Below are 27771 nucleotides of genomic sequence, written 5' to 3'. Positions count from 1 at the left end.
CTTCCATCTCTGTTCCTCTGAAACCATAAGAGAATTTTGAATGGGATTGTATTAAATCTATAGGTGAAATTGAGATAATTGCCATATTCATGATATTGAATTTACCCATCTATGTCCACATATTTATTTCTTTTAAATGCTTTAAAAATGTTGCCAATACATAAATTCTCTTCATAAAGACCCTTAGGCTTATTGGTACTTTATTTGCTGTCACTATTGTGAGATATATATACATATATATATATATACATATATATTTATTTATTACTTAACTACACTAATTCTAATAATTTGTTAGACAGCTAAAAATATTCCATTCTGTTTTTCCTTTCTAGTCTCTATACCTTTTTTATTTGTTGTCTTACTGTGCTAGTTATAACTGCCAAAAGTATTGGATAGTTCACAGGACGATGTGGTAAAGGACTTCACATCGTATGTCAAATAAGCATTATCCTTTGAAGAGAACAGACACTGTCAACAAAATGGATTGATGCCAATCCAATAAAAGGTGTAACTGATTTTTGATGGAATTAGATAAAAGCTATCTAATATTCAAGTACAAAACACAGGCGAGGCTTAGAGCCATGAGAAAGGATCAAGTACCGGGGTGACTGACTGACTGACTGACTGACTAACTGGGACGGAAAAAGGTTATGATGCACTTAAGGGACTTAGCAGATGGATGTGGCTAATGGGTTCATTGGGACCAGAGAGATGTGTCCAAACAGAAGCTGAAAAGATGGGTGTGTGGGATCTAGGCCTGTAGAGACTCCTATATGGCACTAACATGTTAATGTGTTAACCTCTGGGCAGTGGAAGCCACCGCAGGCTTTTATGAAGGAGAGGACACGAGGTTTGTGCCTTACAAAGATCATTGTGGCAGCCACAGGGCAAGTGGGAATACACAGAGGATCAGGAGACTATGGGGAATGATCGTGAGTGACTTGTATCAGTGATAGTGGGGATAAGGGGGAAGGGATTAATTCAAGATATATTTAGGAAGAAGGAAAAGCAGTATAACTTCTTAACTGACTGGTATAGACATTAAAGGTAACCAAAACTTTTAGCTTGGTAACTGAATGCGTGGTATTATCATTAAGTAAGAGGAAAAAATGGTTTGAAATGATCATAACTAACACTTACTGAGTACTTTTCTAAGCCCTTTAAAATACTAATTCAATCCTCACAACAACTTTGTGAGCTCTCTGATTTACAGATGAGAAAACTAATGCACAGAAAGGTTAAGTTCTCCAAGGTCACACAGCTAGTAAAAGGCAGAGCCAAAATCTGAACCCAGATATCTCTCAGCTACATTATACTGCCTGGGACATGACCAATTAAATGTCTGTCATGTCTGGGAGACATCCAGGGAGCTGTGTTTGATTGGCATTTGGAAAACAAAAGTAGAGCTAAAAAAAAAAGGGGGGAGGAGGGGGTTAACAATATGGATTTTAGAGTCATCCAATATAGTTGATTTCTTGAGGCCAAGGGAAAAATAAGATGGACAATTAGAGTGAAGAGAAGGCCAGAATGTAAGGATCAGTAAGAGGGATCCAGGAAGGACACTTAGAAGATTTTTTTAAATGATAGTCTCTAAGCTGGGTCAGTCACCACAGCACAGAGGTGTAAGCTTAAAAGTCTGGAACTTCTTCTTGTGAAACAGCAGATCCATTCAATATTGCTGACTGATGAATCTATCACTCATAGCTGAAGGATCCCCATGCAGATTACATCAGGGAGTAGAGAAGTAGAGTATTTCATAATAAAGTACGAAATAGGGAAACAAAAAATCGAGGCTCTCAGCTTTTGTTTGAACAAAGTGGCTCTTGTCTCCAGAGAAGCAGTAACAGTTCAAGTTCATCTCCCTGGCAGCACCCTTACCTCATTTTTTTAACTCCCTACCCTCCAGTCCCCATCGAATCCAGCCTCTGCTCCGCCCAGAGGGCAGGGACCCCGCCCAGACACAGCAACGCAGAAAGCAGGAAGCCATCCTATTGCAAAGACCGCATGAAAGAGAAACGATGGCTTATGCAAAAATCAGCTTTTGTTTTTAATGGGTGTGTTATATGACTCATCAGCTATCATATTTGCTAAACCCTGAGCTCTAGCTCTAAATCAACCAACCTCAGAGGGAAGTAGGAAACAATAATAGCAAAAGATGGGCAGATATCTCAGGAAGCTTTAATCCTAAAAAGGGAAAACAGAAACAGAGGAATGTGGTGAGCATTTCCTCTTTGAGCACTCAGGAACTAAGGGTCTAGAGAGGGCAGAAGCGGAGGTAGCCCTGGGCTCTGAGGCCTGCTAACATGCACAGGTCCTGGTTGCCATGGTGCCATCTTATTGGTTGGCAAGGTTTCATTAGCATTCTCTTTCTGCCACAGTTCCTGTCCTGTGGGCAGCGGCAAGAAAGAAGAAAAACTGTTGTTTGCATTCTAATGGCTGCTGGGCCACTGAGTACTGTGTCTGGAAAGAATAAGGAGAAAATATAAGATGCTGAGAAAGCAGCCAAGATGTGATTAAACGCCTTTGTTTAAGGATGAAACACCCTTATGAATAAATACTCCAAAGCCACCCCCCCTTTTTTTTAGTACCTATAATCCAAGAATCTTGACAGAGAATGTCAGCTTTTTATCAAGGTTATTTCCCACAGTGACTTCTCATAATGGGACCCTGGATTCAGCCCTAGATGAGAAGCATGAACTTGTGGCAAAGAAAACAAAACAACATCGGTCAGCACACTAAGTGGAAGTCAGGTACTGCCTTGGCTCTGACACTAATCAGCCAAAGGACCTTAGCACTTCTAAGCCTCAATTTCTTCACCTGTGAAATGAGGCGGTTTTACTAGATGAATGTTAAGGGTCCTCCCACTCTCCTAGCCTATCCTGAGGGTACTCAGGGTAAGAGAGCCCTTCCAAGTGCCTCTCAAAGGATATTGGCCTGCCCATGTGCCAGGACTCTGATTGCGCCCCCAGGACCGCTACTGGGAAAGTGGCCGGAGCCCAATGGAAGAGATAAGTAATCACGTACACAGGAAGTTACATCCATACATTTGATTAAACCAGTGTTAGGGGGCAAAGACCATGTCTCCTTCATCTTCACTTAATAGCCAAGCACAGTCTAGGTTCTTAGCTTAACAAATGATTATTGAATGCACTTGTAGGCAAGTCTTTAAAATGTGATATGAAATCTTTCCAATTTATCTGTTATGAGTTGAACTGTGTTGCCCCAAAATTTGTATGTTGAAGTCCAAACTCCTAGTACTTCAGAATGTGACCTTATTTGAAGATAGGGCCTTTAGAGGGATAATCAAGTGAGTGAACTCTAATCCAGTATAACTGGTGTTCTTATAAGAAGAAATCTGGACATTCATAAATGGAAGATGACAAGAAGAGACACAAGGAGATGGCAGCCATCAACAAGCCAAGGAGAAGGGCCTGGAACAGATTCTTTCTTCACAGCTCTCAGAAGGGGCCAAACCTGCCGACACCTTTATCTCAGATTATTAGCCTCCAGAACTGTGAAGACAATAATGTCTATTGTTTAAACTACATAGTTCTCAGTGTTCTGTTATGGCAGGCCTAACAAACAAGCAGTACAAACCCAAAAGTAGAGAGGATTGTATAATAAAATGTGCCATCATATTCATCACCCAGATCTCTCATTGCTGCATACTACTTACCCCCAAAATAAGTGGACTTTGCCATATATAACCACAATGCCATTACCACACCTAACAATATTAATAATTTGAAGACAAATTTAATTCACAAGAAAAATATACCTTATAAAATACACCTTATACTAAAACACATACTTAACATAAAGCTTTCCTCCATTAAAGTTATTAACAATATTAAAAACAAAATCCCAATAAGTTTGAATTGTTGTAAATAAAATCCCCAGAGGATGAACAAGCCTCTCAGAGTAACTTAATTCTTTAGTCAGCTCTCTTAATCAACATATTATCTGATAATAAAAACCTATTACTTTATTAAAGTACATAAAAGAAAGGAAAAATGCAGTCAGTACTCATACCCACTCTCTGGTCATTGAAAATGCACTTTTCAAATGAAACAAGTTTAGCAGACATCTTGAAGTCTCTGATTTAAAAAAAAAAACACTAATATGTGCAGTGGTATTCTATGTTAAATTGTATACACTTTAAGTATCTCAAAATTGACATGGCAGAACTCAAAACTCCTCAAAAAAAAGATAAATGTAAAACCATACCTTGACAAAGTATAAATCCTTGGCTGTTTTTCTAAGACTTTGGAGACTGGAGTTCGCAGCACTTCAACAATTAGACAATTTCCAATCACACGTCCTCTTCAGAAAGCTTACTTTTTGTCTAATACAAAGAAAAATGTTAAAGTCAGAATCACCTACTTCAAAAGTTTTTCAAAAGAGTCTTTTGAAATGCAGTTTGTCCCCATCAACTTTCAAAATCAGGCATCTCTGTAAAAACCCACAATCCAGCTAATTAGTCTCAGCTGTTCATCATATGGTCTGCAGACCAGTCAAGTGATTTTACCCTTTCAAGCTTACCAAAACCCCGTTTGACTGGCCTCTCAGACAGAAAGTGGCTGTATTAACCTGTTCTAGTATTAGAAGACTAGTACGTACTTCAACTCTTTCTTTTTCCCCAAACAATAAAGTTGAACATTTGTTTTCTTGAGAAAACATCTTTAAAATCATCCTGTCCTCAGGCCCCTACAAGGTTGTACTAATGTTGTTTCTTTACAAATACAATGTTTGATCCAAACAAATGATAAAGGAGATAAATGGAAGTAATGGAAGGAGTAGAGCTGGATGGCTTACTAGACTCTCGCTCCTTGATCCAAACAAATGATAAAGGAGATAATGGAAGTGGTGGAAGGAGTAGGGCTGATTGGCTTACTAGACTCTCGCTCCTGGCCTCCAGACCCATAAGTAAAACTGTCTACTGAAGATGCCCGCCCAGATACCTTGCTGGCATCTCAAATTCAATATGTTGTGCCCTCAACTTACCTCCTTTGCTCTTCTCCCCCGACCCTGCTTCAGACCCACGTCTCTCTCTGTGTTGAGTAACACAGTCCCAACATACACCCAGCCAGAAATCTGATGGTCCTCATTGGCTCCTCCCTCTCTTCCCCACCCATTTCCAATTGGCCACCACATTCTGGGGCTCTTTCCTTCTCCCCTGTTATTCCAAATTTATTCTTTCCCTGTTATTCCAAGCTTATACTGCTCATCTACATGGCTACAATTAACCACTTATTTGGCTTTCTGGCCCTCAATTTGGCCCCACCACTGATCCACCCTCCACATCACACCCAAAGGAATCTTTCCAAAAGGCAAACGGGGGTCCATCACTCTCCTCTGAAAAACCTGCCAATGGCTCCCTACAACCTCCACAATGAAATCCCTGTTCCTTAGGCTTCTGCCTTCAGTGTCACCTACCACTCCCTGCCTCCTGCCTCCAGCCACCAGAACTATTTGTAATTCTCTAAACCAGTGGTTTGCAAAATGTGAAATCATTATCATCAACATCACCTGGGAAATTGTTAAAAATGCACATTCTTGGGCTCACCCCAGGCCTACTCAATCAGGAATCCTCAGGGTGCAGCATTCTGTTTTAATGAGCCTTCCAAGTGATTCTGGTACCTGCTGAACTGAGAGCCACTGCTCTGAACCCACCAAGCTCTGTACCCAGAAGACTTAGCCCTTTGGCTCCTTCTTCTAAGGAGCAATGCTGAGTTGAATACCCCTTCTCTGTACTACTCTTTCCTCAAACTGGTCAACTCTGTATGATAATTATCAATTTATTTCCTGTTGATTGGTGATATCTTGAACACAGAAATTGTATCTTATTTGACTTACTCATTCCATAATCATTTATTGAACATTTTTTCTGTCACTGAGAAAGATAGACGCTTGACATAAAACTAATGACTCTGTCCTCTGCCACCCTCTGACTTTAGCAGCTCAGAGTGTCACCAAAGACTCAGTCTAACCAATTTACGACGTCCCATTGTAACAGAGGGTTCTGGTCTGATTAGTGGGGAGCAGGGTAGAAACCCCAAGGGCCAGCACCCACCCTCGAAGGTCTGCAGGAAGAGGACGAAAACTGCATGACAGCCATCCCACACCCTGGAGCTACTGTAAACAAAGGCAATGCAACTGTGTGAACACGTGCTGCCCTGGCAGACAGCAGCTCGTGACGCAGCTGGCAGAAGCTTGTACAGAGCCTGCGTGAGCTGTGAGGGCCGACACCCCGCCTCAGACCAAGACGCTTGTGTGCCCTTGCACATGGCTGGGAACATTGCACCCTTGTGCAAAAGGGCAGCCGGAAGAGAGTCAAAAACACTGGGGAGCTGGCAAAAATGGGGGACATTGGTACACACTGATGAAAAGTCAGACATTCTGTCACGCATGGATTTCTGGGCCGAGCCTTTAAAATGCCAGGCTCAGAAGAACAAACAGCTTTTCCCCTCCCCTGGCTAGCCCAGTCAGCCACACAGGTCTGAGTTCCTGAGGCCGGTGGGCCTCAGGTCCTGCGCAATCTGGGAATATTCCCGACACCCCTCCCACACAGAAAGTGGTGGCAGTGTGGGCTGAACTGCTCCAGACTCTGGCAAGCACAGACTTGGGAGAGGTGCCTGGAGCCAAACAGTGACCAGGAACCAGCCAAACTGCCTGAATGATGGTGCTATAGATATCTGCGTTCCCCAAAGGATGGTACTTTATCATGTTTTACTTATTTATTTTTACAGAGAAGGGAAAGGAGGGAGAGAGGAAGGAAGAGAAACAATCGGTTGCTTCTCACATGCCCCCAACTGGGGGCCTGGCCCGCAACCCAGGCATGTGCCCTGACTGGGAATGGAACCGGCAACCCTTCAGCCTACAGGCCAGCCCTCAATCTGCTGAACCACACCAGCCAGGGCTAAAGGGTGGTACTTTAATATGGGAAAAGGGATTCCAGACACTTTTTGGAACTGGCCTGGCAGAGGGCAGCAGGATTATGCATCTCTGGGTGTTTTAAAGCTAGCGGGGCTCTGAGGCAGAAACCTTCCAGGATTCCAAAACTGTATAGCCTTTAAATAAACAAGCCCTTTTTTACCAAACTTCTGACTCCAGAGTTTTCCCTGCAGGCGGTGAGCAGTAGAACCCCACTGAATGTTCTGAAACAGCATTGGCTGTTCTGTAACACCATCACCAACCTAAAGAACTGTGGGCAACTAAAAAAATCTGAACATAACCAGTCTGACATCTCTTATAGCAACGCAGAATTTTTGGTTCACATCTGTTTCCAACCCCGGTATATAAATGGGGAAAGGGAGCCTTTTTATGAAAACTTATATACTCCTCTTTATTATCTCATGGCAACCTGTAGAATTTGGAGACTAACTTAGTATAGGAATGCAACAAGATTTTTAAATACCAGATTAAAATTCATACATGTTAGCTTAGTCTAATTACAGAAGTAGAATAAAGTTTCATATTAGCACTTCTCACTCTTGAGCATGCAAGGGGGCTCTCCTAGGATTTTGTTAAAATACTAATTATGATTCAATACCACTGGAGGTGCCCAGGAATCTGCATTTATAACAAGCACGTGGGTGATGCCCAGGTAATACTGATGCTCCTAGTCCTAGAACTACACTTTGAATAGCAAGTGAAATTTAGACAACCCCATTTTTCACAGAACTATCAGCCTTCCCAGAAGAGCAACAAGGCCTTTTTTGACCCTTTGCATGGAAAGCTTTCTAAAATCTCTTTCAGGCTTCAGGATAAAGACGGCCAAATCTCACTACTGTAACAATAAAGGGAATTTTATTTCTGTTAGACATAAACTTAGCAAGAACAAAGAAGGTGAGTGGAAATAACAGCAATAAAATATTGGAAGCTAGAAAGTAGGTGGACAGGAGGTAACCGATTAGCAGACCAGGAAAGCTGACTCCTGATCTGCCAGTAGGGAAAACTAAGAAGCAACTCATCACTGAAAGGTTTAGGCCTTCACAGTCCCTAACACTTTTGGGGGTGGGGGAGGGTAAGGTCAGGGCTAAACATGGTGGAAGTCTGCTTAGATCCCAGCCTTATGACTCCTTCAGCTCTGGCAGAGGTCAAAGGTTATTCTCTGCAGAGAGTAAAACTCTGAGGGTCAAACTCCTGAAGGCTTTCTGAGGCATCCCAATGTCAGTGGAGACAGAGCAAGGCAGTGGGAAGTTACATAGTAAATACTGAGACACCCTCCACCGCCCACCTACACAATGACTTCCAGAAGGCAGGCATTCTCTACAAACTGGTGTGCAAATGATCTTCTCTGGACAATCTGCCCAACCCAGGAGGGAACACATAAAGATAAAAAGGAGCCAACAACATAGTGAACAAAGGCAGCACACATAACACTCAGTCAAGAAAGCAATCTGGAAACTATGGTCTGCACAAGTGGATGAGGCAATTAGAGAGCAGGAAAGGAAGAGAGAGAGAGGGAGAGAGAAACACAGATGTGGGAGAGAAACATCGATCAGTTGCCTCTTGCACGCACCCCAACCGGGATGGGATGGCAACCCAGCCAGAATACATGGCTTCTGCAACAAAGAGTGAAGACGACACTGGGTGGGCCATGCCAGATATCTTGTGATTGCACTCCAGCTCGCTCCATCCCTCTCCATCCAGTCTCTGCCTCTGAAGGCTACGGATCCCAGTTTAGTTTGACCACTGGGAATCTCATAGGAGTGCTTCAGAGTGTGTATGTCCCTTGACTGGGAGTGGCCTCTTTTACACAACTCTGTTCTTTGGGTTCCACTAAGCCTTCCCTGTTCCAGTTACTGCACTATCCTTTGTGCTCTTCTACAATGACCCACAGCTTTGTAAATAGCGGTTTGACCTTCTTTGGCATATTCCAATGCAAAGTGTTATCTGTTTCTTATTGGGACCCTGACTGTGGTGCTTAATGTCACAACACAGTGACAAGCAAAATGAACCAAAATCCTGTATGTTGACATTACGGTGATAACTAACCTTCTGAGTCATCAAAATGATTCAATTATGTGTAATTAAAAACAAACCTATTGATCTACTGTGATATACTGAGGGAAGAAGGAGGGGATGGAAATGGTGTATATGGGTGATCAGGGTAAGCAGAGGACCAAGCTGAAATTCTCTTCTTCCATAATAAAGTGTCCATCGGTAATGCCGAAAACAAAACAAAATTGACCATAGAAATATGAGTATGTCCTTTAGAGACAGGGCACGTAATTACCAGCCAGAGTCAATTAACTGCAAGAATTGAAAGCGGACGGCTCTAAGGAGCAGGAAATGAGCTGGGGGAGGAGACTGATGGTTTTTTCAACACGCCTTGTAGATCGATGTCCACATATAACCTTGATAAAATCTTTACAATTAAATAATACAAAATAAAATGGAGCGCCTATACTTTAATTTTTTTTTCAGATGATTCAGGGCATCACAATGAACATCACTGACGTGGGGCGCTCAGGATCTAGGACCCACACTGGACCCACACTGAACCCACACTGAAGCGGGACCGAGCTCTGGAAACAGGCTATCTGGCTTTGAATCCCAGCTTTGCCACTCACTGGCTGTGTGACTTTCAGCAAGTTACCTCATCTGTGGAACGGAAAATAAGAGAATTATTTGGTAATACTTTAATTATTTAATTAAGTTGAATAATTTAATACCTATAAAGTACTTGAAACAGTGTTTGGCACATAGTAAATGTTCGATAATAGCTCTTCTTATTAAGATATGTTTGGCCCTGTAATAAATGCCTCCTGACCTCTGTATTGATTTCATCTTTTATTAGTTTATATTACATTTTCCCTGCCCACACCTTTCCCTGCCAGTCAGTTGGCTGTCTTTCACCACAGAAATCAGTGTGCCTTTCCAGAGTCACCCCTTCTCCCTTCCAGTGTGTAGTTTCTAATAGACAAAGCACCTGGAAACCTAATGACCAAGCTTATTAGAACTGTGTACAAAACGGAGGAAAATGGGCGCTAAGAAATGTTCTGAAGGGCTCCCTGTGAGGCTAATAAGCAAGTTTCAACATATGAACCATCTGCCTGACTGCTCAGAACCCATTGGGCTTACTTCCTAACTATCAAGTGTGGGTCAGTAAGCGGGGTGACGCTCAGAGTAACCAACCATGCCAGTACACCCCGGAAGTCCTCAGTGCCTGGAAATCCCAGCCCCAGCACTGGGCAAAGTACTTAATCCTTCTGGGCCTGTTCCATCATCTATAAAATGAAGGATAATATATACTTTGAAAGTCTGGTGAGGGATACATGAGAGGATTTTGTATAATTCCTGACACATAGTAAGCTCTCAATAAATGGTAGTTAGCCCTAGTCCCTGTGCTCAGTTATTATCAACTCTAATATCAGTGGCAAACAAATTGTTCTTAGAAACCTAACCCATACCTTGGTTATTTTCTTACTGGCCAGCTGAAGTGTGTGCACTTGTGAATTTCCACCCTGGTCCTACACAATTTGTTCCATAATATTAAAGGAATTTAATACTTCAACATTACTGACTTCTCCACTGGGCAAAGGCCTGATAGCTTTTGATACACATATCTTTTTCACATAACATATGTCTTAGAGTATTTATGTCAGTAGCTGCTTCTAAACTTTTGGGCAGAAATCAGCATGCCACCTCACAAAGAAGGACAGCAGGCATGATACCTGAAATTTTCTTTAAAACTTGTGCCTTACATTTTTCTGTCATCATGGCACCAAATCACTGTCTTACAATGGACTGACAACTCATTCACTAAATATGTCAATTCTATCCATGAAAAATAAAGGTTCTTATCATCAAACAGACAAAACCCCATTTCTGACCTCAGAAGCTGAAGTATCTCAGTAGTCGATAGATATTAACTACATCCTGGAGAAAATTGCACACTTTTATGTGCCCTAACAACACAAGGGTGAAGTTGCTATAAGAAAAGTTGCACAATTAGGGTTATAATGGAAAGGATCACAAGTTACTCAAAGCCAAAACATGGCCCGGGAACCCTCCAAGATGCAGCAGAGAGAATGAGCAGCCAGGCATATGAGAGACATCTCCATAGGGGCTCCCAAGCTCCCTCCTCCCGGGCTTATATTTCTTCTGCCAACATACTCCCTACCCCCCAACCCCCTCCCAGTGCCTAAGGCCTGGGAGCATGAAACACTAGAGAACCACGGAGCCTCAGAGAAGCCTTGAGGAGCATCTGGTCCAACCACTGGGGCAAAAATGAACGGGTCCAGGACAGAATTTCCCCAAGTCTGGTCTGATGCTACTGGCAGCAGGATCACCTGGGGTGATCACCTGTTGAAAATCCAAAGTCCTGAGTTCCACCCAGGCCTCTGAATTAGGATCTCTGAGAAGGAGAGTAAAGCATTACATTTATAACAAGCTTCCCAGGGGGGTCTGGTTATGCGCAATAAGGTCTGAGAGCAGCAGCTCTAGGGAGAAAACAGCACAATGTACAATGATAGGTGGACAAATAACCTGTAGGAAGACCACATTTAACCACTACCAGCTTCAGATTCCAAATCTATAAAAGAGGGATAATAATATCTCCATAGAAGATTGTGAGAATTAAATGAGATAACAAGTAATAGCCTTAAGCATGGTGCTTGCACACAGCAGATGTTCAATAGTATTAATCCATCCCCTCTCCTTTCTTGTGTGTATGGTATTCTAATGAAGACTTATAACTATAGTCTCTGTTTTGAATAAATGTCACCAAGGAAAGCAGATGGCTGGCTTACTTTAAAGCCTCGACTTTAATGAGTCACCAACTAAAAGGCTGAGGCCAGCAGCACTAACCAACGGCAGGCTTGCAAGATGTCCTGGTGCACAGTTGTTCTCAAGCTTCCCTATGCATCAGAATCATCTGGACGGTTTAAAACAGACCGAGTTTCAGATTTGGTAGGTCTGGTGTGGGGCTGAGAATCTGCATTTCTAACAAGCTCCCAAATAGTTCTGACATTGCTGGTCCCAGAACCACATTTTTATCATCGCTCTACAGACCCAGATCTAAAATCTAAATGGTCTAATGCCGGGTGATAAAAATAACAAACAAAACTATGCTGTATGCATTTCCTGTTTGACACCCAACCGGTTGGTTAGTTACATGTAAATGTAGAGAAAAGTAATAAACCAACAATTTCCAAGGCTGGGCTGCCTCTGTTCCAAAAAGTCTTTCTTTCTATGTTTTTTTTTTAAATTTTTATTTTTCAATTTCAGTTTACATTCACTATGACTTTGTGATATTTTCAGATATATAGCATAGCAGTCAGATACTCACAGACTTTATAAAGTGTTCCCCCCTATATTTCAAGTACTCACCTGGCCCCATACATAGTTATTACAGTGCTATCAACTGTATTCCCTATGCTGTATTTTACATCCCCATGACTGTCCTCTAACTACCAATTTGTACTTCTTAGTCCCTTTCCCTTTTTCACCCAGTCCCCCAACACCTCTCCCCTCTGGCCATCAGTCTTCTCTATATCTATCAGTCTGTTTCCACTTTGTTTATTTGTTCCTTAGATTCCACAAACAAGTGAAACCATATGGCATGTCTTTCTCTGTCTGATTTATTTCATTTAGCATTCTTACCTTGATTTTTGAAAAACACAGAGAGAAGACTGGGAGAGTTGAGTGCCATCTGCCCGCTCACTAGAAGTGTGGCCCTGAGTGAGGTGCATGATCCCTTTGAGCCTCAGTTTACTCACCTGGGAACGGAGGTGGGTTTGGGTCCCTGGTTCCTAAACCTGGTTGTGCACTCTCAGTCACTACAGCAACATTTTAAGTAAAATAGGGATTCCCCATACCTAACGCCTAAACTAAAAAGAATCTCCAAAGGAGAGACCAAAAATGTGTTTTTGTGTGTGTGCGGTGGGAGGGGGGAGAGATTGGGGTGTGTTTTAAATAAAATCTCCCGATGTGATTTTCCTGGGCAGCCAGTTTTGAAGAACCATTACCACGGTGATCTTTCAGACCTCTGCTGGCATTAAAGCTCTCCGATCTTTTTGATTTCTAGGTCCCTGTGCCCTGAGTCTGTGCCTACCAAGTTGCCTTCTCCTTTTTCCTTTGCTTCCCATGGAGCTTTTACTGCAGGGAGTGTGTACAAAGAAACAAGCCTGCTTAACGGTTCCTTTTCTCATGTATCAATAAACTGGCATTCTGGTGTTCGTTTAAAAAAATAAAATAAAGTCCAGTGTGTAAGTCAAATCAGGAATTACATAGGACTAAATTTGTCAAGCAGTCTCCTCTATATCAACTGCTCACATAGTTACTCATTAACTTAGCATCTTCCATGTGCCAGGCATTATTCTAGGTGCTAAGCAAAGAGTAGTTCACAAAACAAGGTCCCTGCCTTCATGGAGAAAACATTTTAGCAGGAAGAGACAGGCAATAAATAACTGATCAGAAAAATAAAATAATTTCAAATAGTAATAAGTGCTGTAGAGACAATAACACAATAATAGGATAGAGTGACTGGAGGGCTACTTTTCAAGGAGAGATCAAGGAATTCCTCTTAGAGGTGACATTTGAAATTAAATCTGAATGATGCCAAGGGAACAGCCAGGTGAGGATCTGGAGAAAAAGCACTGAGAACGATTCGGGGCAAGTGCTGAGGGAGGAGTGAGCTTGGCATTTCCGAGGAGCAGAAGGGAGCAGATGAGGCTGGAAGGTCGAGGCCCAGGGATGAGCGGAGGTCACGGAGGCCAGCAGGGCTCAAATCACAGACGCCCACAGGCCACGGTGCGAACAATTAGGTATCACACCAACGGCAAGGGAAAGCGATTGAGGAATTTTAAACAGAAGGAGGATACAAGGATACCATCTGATTTACATTGTTTTAAAGATCACTGGCTTTGTGTGAAGGATGGGCTGTGGAGAGGGGTGAACGACAGAGGCAAGAATGGCACCAGAAAAGCAGCAACACAGGCAAGAAAGGAGGGTCCTTAACTGGTATCTGACGCGTAGCCACAGCGGGTACAAAGGTATTTCTGGACAGCTCTAATGGGGGTGATATCATAATACACTTGCTTCACTTCCTGTGATATGTCAGAAGTGTTCAAGAGACGCTGGTTGCTAGTCAAGTTCCATCTGAAAGTCACTTCCTTTGAACAACAGAACACAATTTTAGATTGCCCATCTTACAAGTGGTTAAAATCAAGAAATATTAGCCTAAGGATATAGAAATAACGACAATGGGGAATCAACAAACCCGTCTTCTAACACCTCCTCTGTCATCCATTAATCATGGGTAATTGATTAGAAATCAGGGAGTCTGGACTATGTGGTTTCTACGGTGCCTTCTAGCTCTTAAATTGCATGATGCTCTAAGAAGAACAAATGAGGTTTCCGAATCTAAGTGGCAAAATGGGCTAATGAGTCAGGGTAGGGGTTTTTGTCATTGACTTTCAATCTCCCAGAGAGGCTCTAGTTAAGCAGGAAATGGGGTATTAATGAAGAGCCTGCCCAGTCATTATTTCCTTGGGAAACTGGTGTCTGAGGCACCTCTGGCATAAGGGTATGGGGGTCAGGGGACCTTAGGGAAGTAGACCCTCCTGGTCATCTGCGAGCCCACCACCTGAAGTGCTGACAGTACAGGTGTCTGAGGATTTTAGGCACCAAGCCCTCAGTCATGACACTCTGTGCTCCTTCTGGCAGGCTCCCCCACCTATGCTGAGCCACGGGGCTGAGAGGTGGCGCAGCTCAGCTCTCACTCCCTATTGACAGGCTGTCCCCACAGGGCCCACTCCTTTCAAATGGCCACCCTGACCCCGCCACAAGGACCTCACTCTGCATGATCCCTGAGGGCAGTGGTTCTCAGTCCACATTTAATGACTCAGAATTGGAATGAGGGAGAGACAAGAAAGACAGCAGTAGTACAGTTAGGCTTAGTCTCTATACGGGGTGGAGAGAGAGTAACTTGAGAAACTGCAGGCCAGAGAGGTTCGGGGATTTGTCTAACTCAGGGTTTCTCAGCCTCAGCACCACTGACATTTCGAGCAGGATAATCCTTTGTCATGGAGGGCTGTCCTGTGCATTGTAGGATGTTAGCAGCATCCCTGGCCTGTACCCACTAAATGCCAATAGTAACTCCCCAGTTGTAACAATCAAAAATGTCTCCAGATGTTGCCAAATCGTCCCTGGGCATGAAGAGGTCAAAATCAGCCCCAATTAAGAACCCCTGGTATAATATCACCTAGTTAATTATCAGAAATATTAAAGACTAAAAACCAGGCAACTAATTCCCAGCTATGTTAGTTCCTCCATAATCAAGCAGGAGCTCCGGAAGACAAGGTTAAGTCACTCCCTGAGGAAATACCATAACCCGCTTCCCCGACCTCTGTGCAGAAGCAGGGTGGGATGGGGGGGGGGGGTGGCAATACAGAGCTGGCCCTTTCCCTGATGACAAAAGCCCAGGCAGGAACAGCCAGCAGCTTGCTGGGCCACATTGGCCTTCAGTATCTGACTGGAAAGACAATACCTGACCTTTCTAAGGGCTGCTAAACCCTTTTACTCATTCTTGGGGTCACTCCCTTGTAGTGCTGAGATTCATTATGAAAAGTAATTACACATTGTAAGAAACAAAGAAATCCTGACCACAACTGTGGCTTATGTTTTAAAATTCTTAGGTATCTCAAATGAACACTTAAGACATGACCTATTTCTATATGTCTCAGTCCTCTCATGTGAGGGATAGTACAGCAAGAATAAAAACACCTCATCATCACTTTCGTTTAGCTGATTGAGACCCGGTCTTTCTTGTTAATGATACAAATACACAGGAGGTACATAACCAGCCATCCCAGATAAGACTGGTCAGCCATCCAGGTGGTGGGATCAGAGCAGGGAAGTTGAACTGCAGTTAATAAGAACCAACAGATTTTTTAGTCTCTTGGCAACCAATTTTATTATTATGCTTTAACCTGGCAGCTGGTAAGACTTTATATGAATTAATCAACAAAGCTATGTTCATTTCCAAAGCTTCTTAAATAGGTAAAAATAACTTTATAATAATAATAAAATAACCCAGTGTTTTATAAGGTCACATCTCTAAAGGGTAAGTCATCTATACCTATCTACCTACATTGGGCCTTACCACGTATTTCCCACATTTTTTCCTACCAAAATACAAAAGGATGAGGCGTTTCATAGGAGTGGGCCAGGCAAAGCAAGCAGTCTTTCAATAAGACATACAGTACTTGGCTATTATGGAATGACTGTCAGTAAGTCCACCTTAATCAAAGCAACCTACAATAAAAATTCAAAAGGAATAAAAATATTAACAAGACCTTAAAAATAATAAAAATAGGTCGAAAGAATGACAGGTTTTTTTTGCATCATTACAGGAAATACAACCAAATGGTAGCTTTGACAGTCACGTGGCCTGTAGGGAGAAATCAAGGATGTCTCATGAGAATAGCTTTGCCAGCCACATATTGGATCTGGGGACTGGGAGGACAGCATGATATTGGAGTAATCATTCGAGGGCAGCAACAAAAGTAATTAAAGGTCAACACAAAAACATAAGCAATTTATACATGATCTTTTAAGGGAAGACATTCTGCTGCAGAGCAACCACTGGGCCTAGAGCTTCATTTCTGACTCTGCCACTGTGTGATCTTCCAACGTGACTTAATGTTTCTGGATATGAATTTCCTTAACTACAAAAATCTGGAGCAAAACTGAATCTTCTCCAACTTCTTTCCCATTCTAATACTTTTTGAATTTACAACTCCTCTCCTTCCTTAGGATGGACACATGCAGTCACCAAAATGGGCAATTGCTTAGTCATTCTTTGAACATTATTATGATCAACGTATTTCCTGTACATAAACATGGATTTATCCAACTAGGGTTACCAGGTCAAACACAAAACACAGTTAAATTTGCATTTCATAAAACAACAAATATTTTTAAAATGCTTGTATAACTATGTCCCAAATACTGCATGGAACATACTTACAGTAAAATATTATTCATTGTTTATCCAAAATGCATTTTTTTGCTAAATATTGTACCCTACCTCTGGCCCACATTAAAAGTTCAATTTTAAAAATCAAAAGTCTGATTCCATACATGTGGGTGGTTCTAAGACTGGCTGAGGCACAAAATGGGAAACCTCCTCAAGAGAAGCATGTCTAGAGACCAAAAAAAAAAGGAAAGAAGAAGAGCTTTCAACATTCCTCTTGAGTAAATGAAGCAGTAAATAAAATGCCTGTTATCAGACCTCACTCATAGAAGAAAAGGAAGGTGGCGTGCCCTCTGTACAGAATGAACAGACAGGAGGCCAAAACACACTGCATGCCCCTGCTCCCACATCTCACCCTGTGGACGCCAAGTTAATTACACACCCTTTATCTCTTCCTCCAACTCAGTGTTCATGCCTGCTTCCAAGGTAATCAGCTTAAGGGAAACCAGATCAGAAACTCAAGCTTCCTGACCAAGAGGCAGAGGCATAAGTATGATCCAAGCAAAAACAGCACAAGGCATACAAAATGAAGGCAATGAAAGGAAAAAATCACTCTCTTCAGAAGGCAATCTTATTTTAACAATAACAAGACACTCTTGCTTCTTAGGGGCTCACTCTTTATTGTTTTTTTTTAATTTCAGCTTCGTTGAGGTGTAACTGACATATAAAATTGGGATTTTTTTTAAATAACAATAAAATTGTAAGTTATTTAAAGCATGTATAGTGGTGATTCGATATACAATGTGAAAGGATTCCCTCCATAGTTAAATAGGGGCTCACACTTCAACAATCAAGCACTTCTTTGTTTTTGAAAAAACAAACCTATCAAATCTATCATAATTTATTAGGAAAATAGATATCATATATATGTAAAAATAGTTCTTTTTCACACATCACAGGGAAGATATAAGTAGGGTACATTCCAAGATAAGTTTAAACAACAATGGAAGGCAGGTTCAATTTTAAAAATAACATAGAATATTAATTACCATACCCCGTAGGTCAATTAATTCAATTATCACTGGGAAAGAGCAGCAGGAAAGCCCACTTAACCCTATACTGCTGCACCAGCAGCAGAAGGAGGAGGCAACCTGGAGGTATTGGCTAAGAAAAATTAAATGTATAGACTAGAAGTTTCCAATGATGAAAATAAATCCAGGCTTATCATTAGCTTATTGGTACATTTAGCAAGAGTTTATTGAACACTCCTTTTTGTTTAAGATACCTTGCAGGATAAGTCTCAAAAATGAGCTGAAGTCATGCTTGGCCTCCAGGATATTACAATCCATCATGGAAATAAGGACACATAAATAAAAGCACATAAATAGTTGACAGTCTAAAGTAGTCATTTAATCAAGAAATGAATTTCTATTTCTTGAATTTCCAAGGAATTTCATTCTCCCCCTAGACCAGCACAAGAGACGGAATCACTGGAGTCAGATACTGAATGTCCCCACCCACGCTCTCCAGGCTGCAGAGAAGAAGGTTCCCCACTGCGACTGCGGGAAGAGCGGAGCCCTCTGCTTTCTACTTGTTTTATCTTTCCATTTCCAAGGAGGACAAGGCCATTATCTAGAGGGAAAACAGGAGGACAGAAGAGAAGACACTTAGATGTTAGTGTAACTATGGACATCGCTTCTCTTAGATAAAATGGGAAGGAATGGTGAGGAAGAACGAGCAGAGCGATATCCATTTCTCAGTCTCCCACTCCCTTTTCAATCATTCAATACATTCTTTGAGCGCTTACTAAGCCAGAAACCATTCTAAATGCTATGCACACCATAGTAAACAAGAAAAATTCCTGACATTCATGGAGCTTATAGTCTATCAGTTGGAGACAAATTATGTGTGTGTGTGTGTGTGTGACAGATAGACAGACAGACAGACAGACATGATAGTATTATAGATACTCTAAAGAAAAATAATGCAAGGTAAGGGAGCAGAAAATGATGGGAGGGGTGAGGGATGCTATTTTAGATGGGATGGTTCAAGGAGGCATATAATACAGAAATGACTTTTGACCTGAGTGAAATGAGTGAGAAAGCCATGCAAACATTTGGAGGAAGGGCATTCCAAGCAAAGGAAACAGCAAGTGCAAAAGTCCTGAGGCAGGCCTGGCTGAAGCAGAGTAGGCAAAGGAGAGTAATAGATGATGTAGCCATATACCATGTAAGGCTCGTAGGCCATGATGAGACTTTGTTTTTCTTTTGAGATAAAAAGCCATTGAAGAGTTTTGAGCAGAGGAGTGAGCAACTCCAGCTGCTGTGTTGAGAATAGACGGCAGAGCGGTGAGGGGTGGCAGCGGCAGCGGCGGGGCGGGGGGTGTTGTAGGAGTCTTTTGCAGTGATCCAGGTGACAGAAATGATAGGAACTTGCTGATAGCAGAGGCAGTGCTGAGGAATGGTTATTATCCTAGACATACTCTCAGAGAAGAACCAATGAGAGTTGCTGAGGGATTAGAGGTGGAAATGAGAGAAAGAAGAGAACCAGGAGTGACTCCTGAGTGTTTAGCCTGAGCACCTGGAAAAATGAAGTTGCTATTAACTGAAATGGGGGAGACTAAGGGAAAAGCAGATTTGGGATGGAAAAATCAAGAGTCTGTTTCCTACAGATTGTTGCCCACTCCAAAACCCTTACATCTGTCACAAAACCATGGCGAAAAAAATTGAGAAGAAATTGAGGATCCTAAATTTCATATGGAAATTCAAGGAATCCAGAATAGCCAGAGTAATCTTGAAAAACGGAACAAAGGGGAAGGACTCACGCTTCTCAATTTCAAAACTTACTACAAGGCTACAGTAATCAAGGCAGTATGGTACTAGAATAACACTAGACACATTGATCAAGGGGGTAGAATTTAAAGGTCAGAAATACACCCTCACATTTACAGTCAACTGATTTTCAGTAGATGCCCAAGACCATTCAAAGGGAAGAAAAAAGTCTTTTCAACAAATGGTATTAAGAGAACTAGATAGCAATATGAAAAAGGATCAAGTTGGACCCCAACCTCATACTGTATATAAAAACTAACTTAAAATGGATTAAAGTTTGAAATGTAAGACCTAAAACTATAAAACTCTTTGAAGAAAACATAGACATAAATCTTTATGACTTTAGATTTGCAATGTTTTCTTAGATTTGACACCAAGAGCATAAACAACAAAAGAAAAAATAAATTAATTATACTTCATTAAACCAAAACCAAAGAAGGCCATAGAAATTAAGGAAGAGAGGGAAGGAGAGGGGAGGGAAGGAGGGAGAAAGAAAGAAGGAAAGGAAGAAAGTGGGAACAAAAATAACATAAAATACAGAAAAGAATGATCTTCAGTCAAGTTCTTTCAGCACTATATTAACCTTTATTCATTTCCAACTATCTTCAGAAACCCTGTTTTCCAGACTGTGTTCCCCACCCCCAAAGCAAGTTTTTAAGAAGGGGGAAAAAAAGGAACAGAAACAGTGAAGCACCAACAAATTAAATCAGCAATAATTACAAAAAACTTTTATGGCATAGTGCTCCTCGCCCCTCCCAACATCTGATTGATGAGCCAGCCATGCAGTGGGACTCCATCCAGTAAAGGGAAAACAGCTGTTGGCCCAGAAGTATGGAAGAGAGCCCTGTGACAGAAGATTATGAGGCAGTGTGGCCCAGGTGGCCAGCAGGAACCAGAGGCCGGGAAGGCAAAGTCCAGGGCTCACAAGATTTCCTTCACTTGTTTAATCCGTGATCTTTTGGGACAGAGACAAGGCTTTGGCAATAGTTCTGAACTCTGTCATCACATCAGTACTGAAACCAGTCAATACCTGAGGGCCTGGCCAGGGAGAGTTTTCTGTCTGACTGGCAGGAGAAGAGACTCTCTCCTTCCCGGGCAGTCTGCTGTCCAGACCCAGACCAACCAAAGTGCGGTAAAAAACGTTCAATAATTCAACTGAAAACAGTAAAGAGGAGGAAAGAACTAGAGGTCAGTCCAGGAGGCCTGGGACCTTCTTCCTCTCCTCCCAGTGAACTTGCCTCGCCCCCGCTGATGGGGCCCCTCGCACCTGGATGCCATCCGCAGTTGACCTCAGCCCCCCGATCCCGAACCGGGACCACTACACTGCATCAGCACCTCGCGCCAAAGCAGACCCCTATTAGGGGCGGTTGTCATCGTCGGGTCTGCGCGATGGCCATCCAGGGCCTAGGAGCTGCAAAGCAACTTTTCTGGCCAGATCAGCCTCTCAGAGGCGGAGAGAGAAGAAGCCGCAGCCTCCAGCCCAGCGCCAGGGCTAGATGCACCGTTGGTCCGCTACCCAGCTCAGCCCTCTGGGATGAAGCGGAACCTGGCGGGCGCAGGTGGCCCGAGCGCGCCTGCCCGACTCACGGCAGCCGCCTGCCTCACCTGGCTCAGCCCGTCGTCCCCGCGCTGCTCTGCCTCCGTGCGCACTGCAGCAACCCGCTGCCGTCCTTTTTTGGGTCCTTAGCTGGTATTTTCCGTCTGGCCCCACATCACTTCCCGTAAAGGAGAGCGAGGTGGGGCGGGACCTCCTCTTCACCCTCCACCACCCGCTTCCTCCTGTCACCTCAGGGAGCACCCCCTCCCCCGCGCCCGACGCCGTGCCGGTGCTGGGGGCGGGGGAGGGGGCCCTCCGGCGCCGCTCCCAGGCCCGCTGCTCGCAGACTCGCTGCACCTGCTGAGTGGTCCTCTGAGCCACGGAAAGGTCCCGTTCGCCTCCTTGGGTCCCAGCCAGGTCTCCACTGCTCTTTCCTGGAAAGCGCGAAACCTTAGGTCGCTGTTGTCATTTAGAACACAGGGTGACTTTTGCAAACGGCTCCAGAATCCGTGAGCGGCGACGTGTGGTTTGGGGACTCTCGCCAAATCTCCTCCTCCAAAAGCTCTTTCTAAAGGTGTTTTCTAGGGCATCAGATCAGTGTCTCCACCTTGTAACCAGAAGTGCTGAGCAGCTGCAAAGTGGGCCCGCCCGAGGTTCGCGAAGCCCGGCGGACTGCTGGGGGCCCGCTCTGCGCGGGGTGTCCAGCTGTGCCATCGTCCATTCCGCCCCGCTGTCTCCTATTCAGGTAGGCCTGGGCATGGCCTTGCTGGGACGAGGGAAACCTCTGGCATTTTTGGAAATGATATGGGGAAAAGTAAATGAATTCCTGGAAGAAAATGACAAACGAGGTCTTTGGTCGTACAGTCTAGTTCGGATTATGAAATCATTCTAAATTAAAGTTCTAAGAGAGTGTTAGAACAAAAAAAAATTTTTTTAAAGGGCAAAAATTACAGTAAGGAGAAATCTGTGAGACTTTGCTGCCCCCCAGCGCTTCCTTCTCTCAGCGCCAGCGGGTTTGTGTGGCCTGCTTGGACCTGCGGCTGCGTAGGTTCAGGGCACCGGGTTTCCGCGGAGCGGCAGCCAAATTTCTCCTCCAGTGGTCTGGGTGGGTCTGAGCAGTGACCTTGAGCCTGCTCCTTTGGGCTCTCAGGCAAAGCACTTCTGAGCCAAATAATTCCACTTGTAAACAGAGCAAAATGACTGGAAGCCCTAATCCAGCTCCTCCTCTCATCTGTTCCATCTCACAGATGTGCCTCTACTTGCACCGCCAATTCCAGCAGTCCCACACCCACCTGCCCAACCCCATCGTCCTTCCCATCTGTAACTACTCACAGTTTGCATCACAGTACAATTAGCTTCTCAGATATGCATCTAATTTACAAAATCACACATAGAACAGGCTGTTTTAGGCTAAGGGTAAGACAGAAAAAGTGGCCCCATCCTGATGTGTAGAGAAAGATTACTGGGAGTCACTGATCAGCTAAGATGTGGGGGGCCAACAATGCAGCAACTGCTAATGGCTGATAAGATACTGGAAGCTCCCCCTCTTCGTCCGACCCCCCCCCCCCCCCGCATGCAGTTAGGGCTGTCACCAGGAGTTTGCCAGGCAGATCAGAAAACACAGTGGTGCTATGGCCCAGTCATTCCTTCAGTGAGTCAAGCACTCCATTAGGTGTGCTGGAGATGCAATAATGAACAAGATAAGTTGGTCTCTGCCCTTAAGGAACTGGAAAGACCTAGTAAACAGTTAACATCATTACAGTGAGACAAAATCTCTGGTAAGGGAGTAAAAGCCTGCCACCGGAGCACAGATAAACGACACCAAATCAAGACTTTCCAGAGAAAGTAATGCATAATTTTAAAAGTACGTCAAAGAAAACTATCAAGAGAGTAAAAATATGATCCGCAGAATGGGAGAAAATATTTACAAATCATATACCTGATAAGAATATAGTATCAGGCTATATAAGGAGCTCTTACAACTCAATAACAAAGAAGACAATCCAATTAAAAAGTGAGCAAAGGATTTGCATAGACATTTTTCCAAAGAAAATATAAAAATGGTCAATAAGCACATGAAAAGATGTTCATGTCATTAGTCATTGGGGAAAGGTACATCAAAACCATAATGAGATACCACTTCACACCCACTCAGTTGGAAAAAAAACTTTTTTTTTTTTAAAGAAAAGAAAAATAAGTTCTGGTTGGTGTCACCCAATAAGTTGAGCACTGGTCTGTGAACTGAATGGTCACTGGTTTGATTCCTGGTCAGGGCACATGCCTGGGTTGTGGGCCAGGTCCCCGTTTGGGGGCATGCAAGAGGCAACCAATTGATGTACCTCTTGAACGTCGATGTTTCTCTCTCTCTCTTTCTCCCTCCCTTCCCTTCTCTCTAAAAAATAAATTAGAAGTATTTTTTAAAAAAGAAAAATAAGTGTTAATGAGGACATGGAGAAATTGGAACACTCACACATTGCTAATGGGAATGCAAAATGATGCAGTCACTTCAGAAAACAATTCGGCAATTCTTCAAAAAATTAAACAGAGAATAATCATATGCCCCAGCAAGTCCATTTCTAGAAATATGCCCCCAAAAATTAAAAACCGGTATCCAAACAAATATTTGCACCTAACTGTTTACAGAGGCACTATATACAATCATCAAAGGTGGAAACAACCTAAATGTCCATCACTGGATGAATCAATAAACAAATTGTGGTATACACATGCCATGGAATATTATTCCACTATAAAAAAGATGAAGAGCGGTACCTCAGCCGTTATTTCATCCCGGAACTTGCGATGAGTGCCGAAACTGACACGTGGCCAGCAAGCAACTAATGATAAAGCATTTTCTCTTGCGGGGCAGTGTTATGACTCATACAAATTCTAGCTAGTGCAAGGACCCCAGGCAAGCGCCGAGTGCTAAAACATTTTTTTCTTGTCAAAATGCATTGAGTATAGGGTCCTGAAACCAATGAGTACCGAGGTAATTGAAGTACTGATACATGCTACAACATGGATGAACCTTGAAAACATTATTCTAAGTGAAGGAAATCAGTCACAAAAGGTCACTTCTTGGATGATTCCACTTATATGAAATATCGAGAAGAGGCAAATCCTTAGAGACAGAAAGCAGACTGGTTGCCAAGGGCTGGGCGAATGGGGAACATGTAGTGACAGCTATTGCACGTCGAGTTTCTTTTTGGATAATGAAAATGTCCTGAACTCGATAGCAGTGATAGCTACACAACTCTCTGAATGCAGTAAATGCCACGGAATTGTACAATTTAAAAAGGTTAATGGTTAATTTTTTATGTGAATTTTGTTTCCATTTTCAGAGAAAAACAATATTTGATCTAGGAGAGAAAAAGATGAGCCCAAAAATAAAGAAGTGCTCAAAGAATGGCATGCACCTGTCAAAAGGACACAGGGTCCATCCTGGGAGAGGGCTGTTCCTCAGCTAAGGACTTTTTTTTTTTTTTTTAATTAGGACTGTGAATATGTTGTTGTTTTTAAGCTACGTTAACAGAATTTTTCAAAAATGCCCACTGTGAACACTGTAGATGTCAAAGTATATTCTTAAGTATTTTATAAGAACTTATAATTTTTAGAAGTCTTGTTTTGTATTTGTTAAACTGAACGCAGTTTTTAGATAATGTTTAAATATTATTTTTCATATCTAAAATAAACATTTAAAAGAAAGACATCCTGCTAACCTGGCAGGAGAGATACCATGATTGTGAAAGCGGTCTTCCCAGCACATCCATTGCACTTCGGATGTGCTGAACCCTGTCATTCCCCCAAATGTGGAAAACTCCACTGCATAATTTGTGGTAGTAGGGGCCTGTGCACTCTCCCCTGGCTATAAAATAAAATATAAAAATTAAAAGAAAAAGACGCAGTTGCCATTTTGAAGGTGTTCTTACAGGCCAAATCTGGGACAATTTGAACATCAAAATAAATAGTGATAGTCAGGATTGGCTTCATGGTCATGCAATTTGTATGTCACATTGGGCTCTGCACTCAGAATTTAGTGTCCTGGAGTTACAATCACAGAATTCTCGATAATTTCATCTTTAAATTCATGTGTTGTAAGTGAAATGTGATGGCACAATAAAATATGCTGGGGGCATGGAGTCTGCTCACACACGGTCCTGACTCCTACAACTGCCCACCCCTCACCTCTTGTCCCCTGGGTTTTGCCCCACCTTGCATTCCCTGCCTTGTTTCAGGGCACTGACTAGGTCCCCTTGCCTGAGGGAAGCCCACATTCCGCCATCACCTTCCACTGGGCATGAGTGTCAGAGGAGTAAGGGCTGGGCATATGCCTTATAGCATCCTGGGATGGCAAGAAGTCAGTGCCATTGACACATTCCCTGTGCCACTCATCAGGGGCTTCCTTTCCCCACCACCCAGGAATCAAGCATGTCCCGGCATGGAGGTTGCAATCCCTTGGGGGTTGCCCATTTGCCATGGTTGGAGTGGTGGACCTATGAGGAGACTCCATAACTTCCTCACCCCGGCCCGGGACCCTGCATTTTGATTTTGCATTGGGCCCCACAAATCATGCAGTCGGCCCTGGTGATGGGCATAGATTGTAACACACGGAATAAAATAGGAATCTGTAAATCATACTGACATATCATTTCTGCAATATTCCTACCAAAAATTTATAACCTGAATGTATCTAATCATGAGGAAGCATTAAACAAACCCAAATTAAGAAGCATTTTATAAAATTAACCAGTGTTCCAAAAAAAAAAAAAAGAAGAAGAAGAAGAAGAAAAAAACAAGAAAGTAATGAAAGGCAATGACTGAGGAACTACTCCAGAATAAATGAAACCAAAGAGACACAACAACTAAATTCAAATGTGATCCTGGATTAGACTGAGAGCAGGGGGAAAAAATTGTCTCTTGCTCTGAAGAACAAGAAGGGGCTTAGTAGAATTTGAATAAATCTGAGATTAGATAATAATATTGTATTAATCTTAACTTCCTGATCTTGATCATTACACTGTATTTGGAAATAGAATATCCTTACTTTTAGGACTTGCACACTGAAATACTTAGGGGTAAAAACCTTCGCATGAGCAACTTATTCTCATGGGCTGAGAAAAACAATGAGTATGTTTGTGTATATATACCCACATACATAAATATGGAGAGAGGAGAGAAAAATTAAATTGAACATAGTAAAATGTTAACATTTGTGGAATCTGGGTAGAAGGTATGTAAAAATTCCTTTTATTATCTTTGCACCTTTTAAGTCCAAAATTATTTCAAAATAATAGTTTAGAAAGTTCTGGCCAAGATGGAGGCATAAGTAGATATACTTTTCCTCCTCACACAACCAAAAGAAGTATAACAACCAATTTAAAAACAAATAACAATCAGAATTGCCACAAAATCAAACCGTATGGAAGTCCGACACCCAAGGAGTTGAAGAAGAAACATTCATCCAGACCAGTAGGAGGGGCAGAAATGGGGAGGGCAAGCAACAGGGCTGCGGCTGGCAGACCGGGATATCCCACATTCACGTGTGGATAAGCTGTGAGGAACAACTCGGGAGTGAGACAAACCACACAACTCAGGGTTCCAGTGTGGGAAACTAAAGCCTCAAAACCTCTGACTGTAAAAACCTGTGGGAGTGGTGGCAGCAGGAGAAACTCCTAGTCTCACAAAAGAGTCTGTTGGAGAGACCCACAGGGTCCTAGAACGTCCACAAACCCACCCACCCAGGAATGAGCACCTAAAAGGACACAGTCTGTTTGTGGGAAGTAATGGAAAGTGGGGCAAGAGCCCAGTAAGCTAGCAAGTGGCATTGTTCCCTCTCTGACCCCTTCCCCACATACAGCGCTAAAATGCAGCGAAGAGGATGGCTCTGCCCTAGTGAGTACCTAAGGCTCCACCCCTTACACTGTAACAGGTGCACCAAGAGAAAGAAATATGGCCCAAATGAAAGAACAGATCAAAACTCCAGAAAAAGAACTAAGTGATGAGGAGACAGATAATCTATCAGATACAGAGTTCAAAACACTGGTAATCAGGATGCTCAGAGAAATGATTGAGTACAGTTGCAAAATAAAGGAGGAAATGAAGGCTATACAAAGTGAAATAAAAGGAAATATACAGGGAACCAACAGTAAAGGGAAGAAAACCAGGACTCAGATCCATGATTTAGAACTAAAAGAAGAAATAAATAACCAACCGGAACAGAATGAAGAAATAACAATTAAAAAAAATAAGGAGAGGCTTACGAACCTCAAAGACAACTTTAAATGTTCCAACATCTGAATCATAGGGGTGCCAGAAGGAGAAGAGGAAGAGAAAATTGAGAACTTATTTGATAAAATAATGAAGGAGAAATTCCCCAATCTGGTGAAGGAACTAAACATGCAAGTCCCATGCTCAGAGAGTCCCAAGGAAGTTGGATCCAAGAAGAAACACACCAAGGCACATCATAATTAAGT

General features: G+C 42.7%; 1 protein-coding gene and 1 pseudogene across 2 annotated transcripts in view; one reads left to right on the top strand and one right to left on the bottom strand.

Moving 5' to 3' along the window:
• RAB27A (RAB27A, member RAS oncogene family) overlaps positions 1 to 21828 on the bottom strand; it is an 86424-nt gene extending 64596 nt beyond the window's left edge. The window contains exons 1-2 of one of the 2 annotated variants that reach the window (XM_054565401.1): positions 21656 to 21828; positions 4231 to 4348 (exon numbers count right to left, since the gene is read on the bottom strand). The gene's annotated coding sequence lies outside the window, so the exon portion shown is untranslated. Of the gene's footprint in view, positions 1 to 4230; positions 4349 to 21366; positions 21547 to 21655 lie in introns of those variants that run through there. The other variant, XM_054565400.1, reaches the window with a different exon arrangement.
• Positions 21829 to 25009: 3181 nt separating this feature from the next.
• On the top strand, positions 25010 to 25162 carry LOC129064483 (uncharacterized; annotated as a pseudogene).
• The last annotated feature ends 2609 nt before the right edge of the window (positions 25163 to 27771 follow it).

Source organism: Pteronotus mesoamericanus, unplaced genomic scaffold (assembly GCF_021234165.1).
Source record: "Pteronotus mesoamericanus isolate MK-2021 breed Mesoamerican mustached bat unplaced genomic scaffold, CSHL_Meso_final contig_164, whole genome shotgun sequence".
NCBI classification, from domain to species: domain Eukaryota; kingdom Metazoa; phylum Chordata; class Mammalia; order Chiroptera; family Mormoopidae; genus Pteronotus; species Pteronotus mesoamericanus.
Note: the sequence above shows the minus strand (reverse complement) of the source record. Positions and strands in the feature narration are given on the sequence as shown.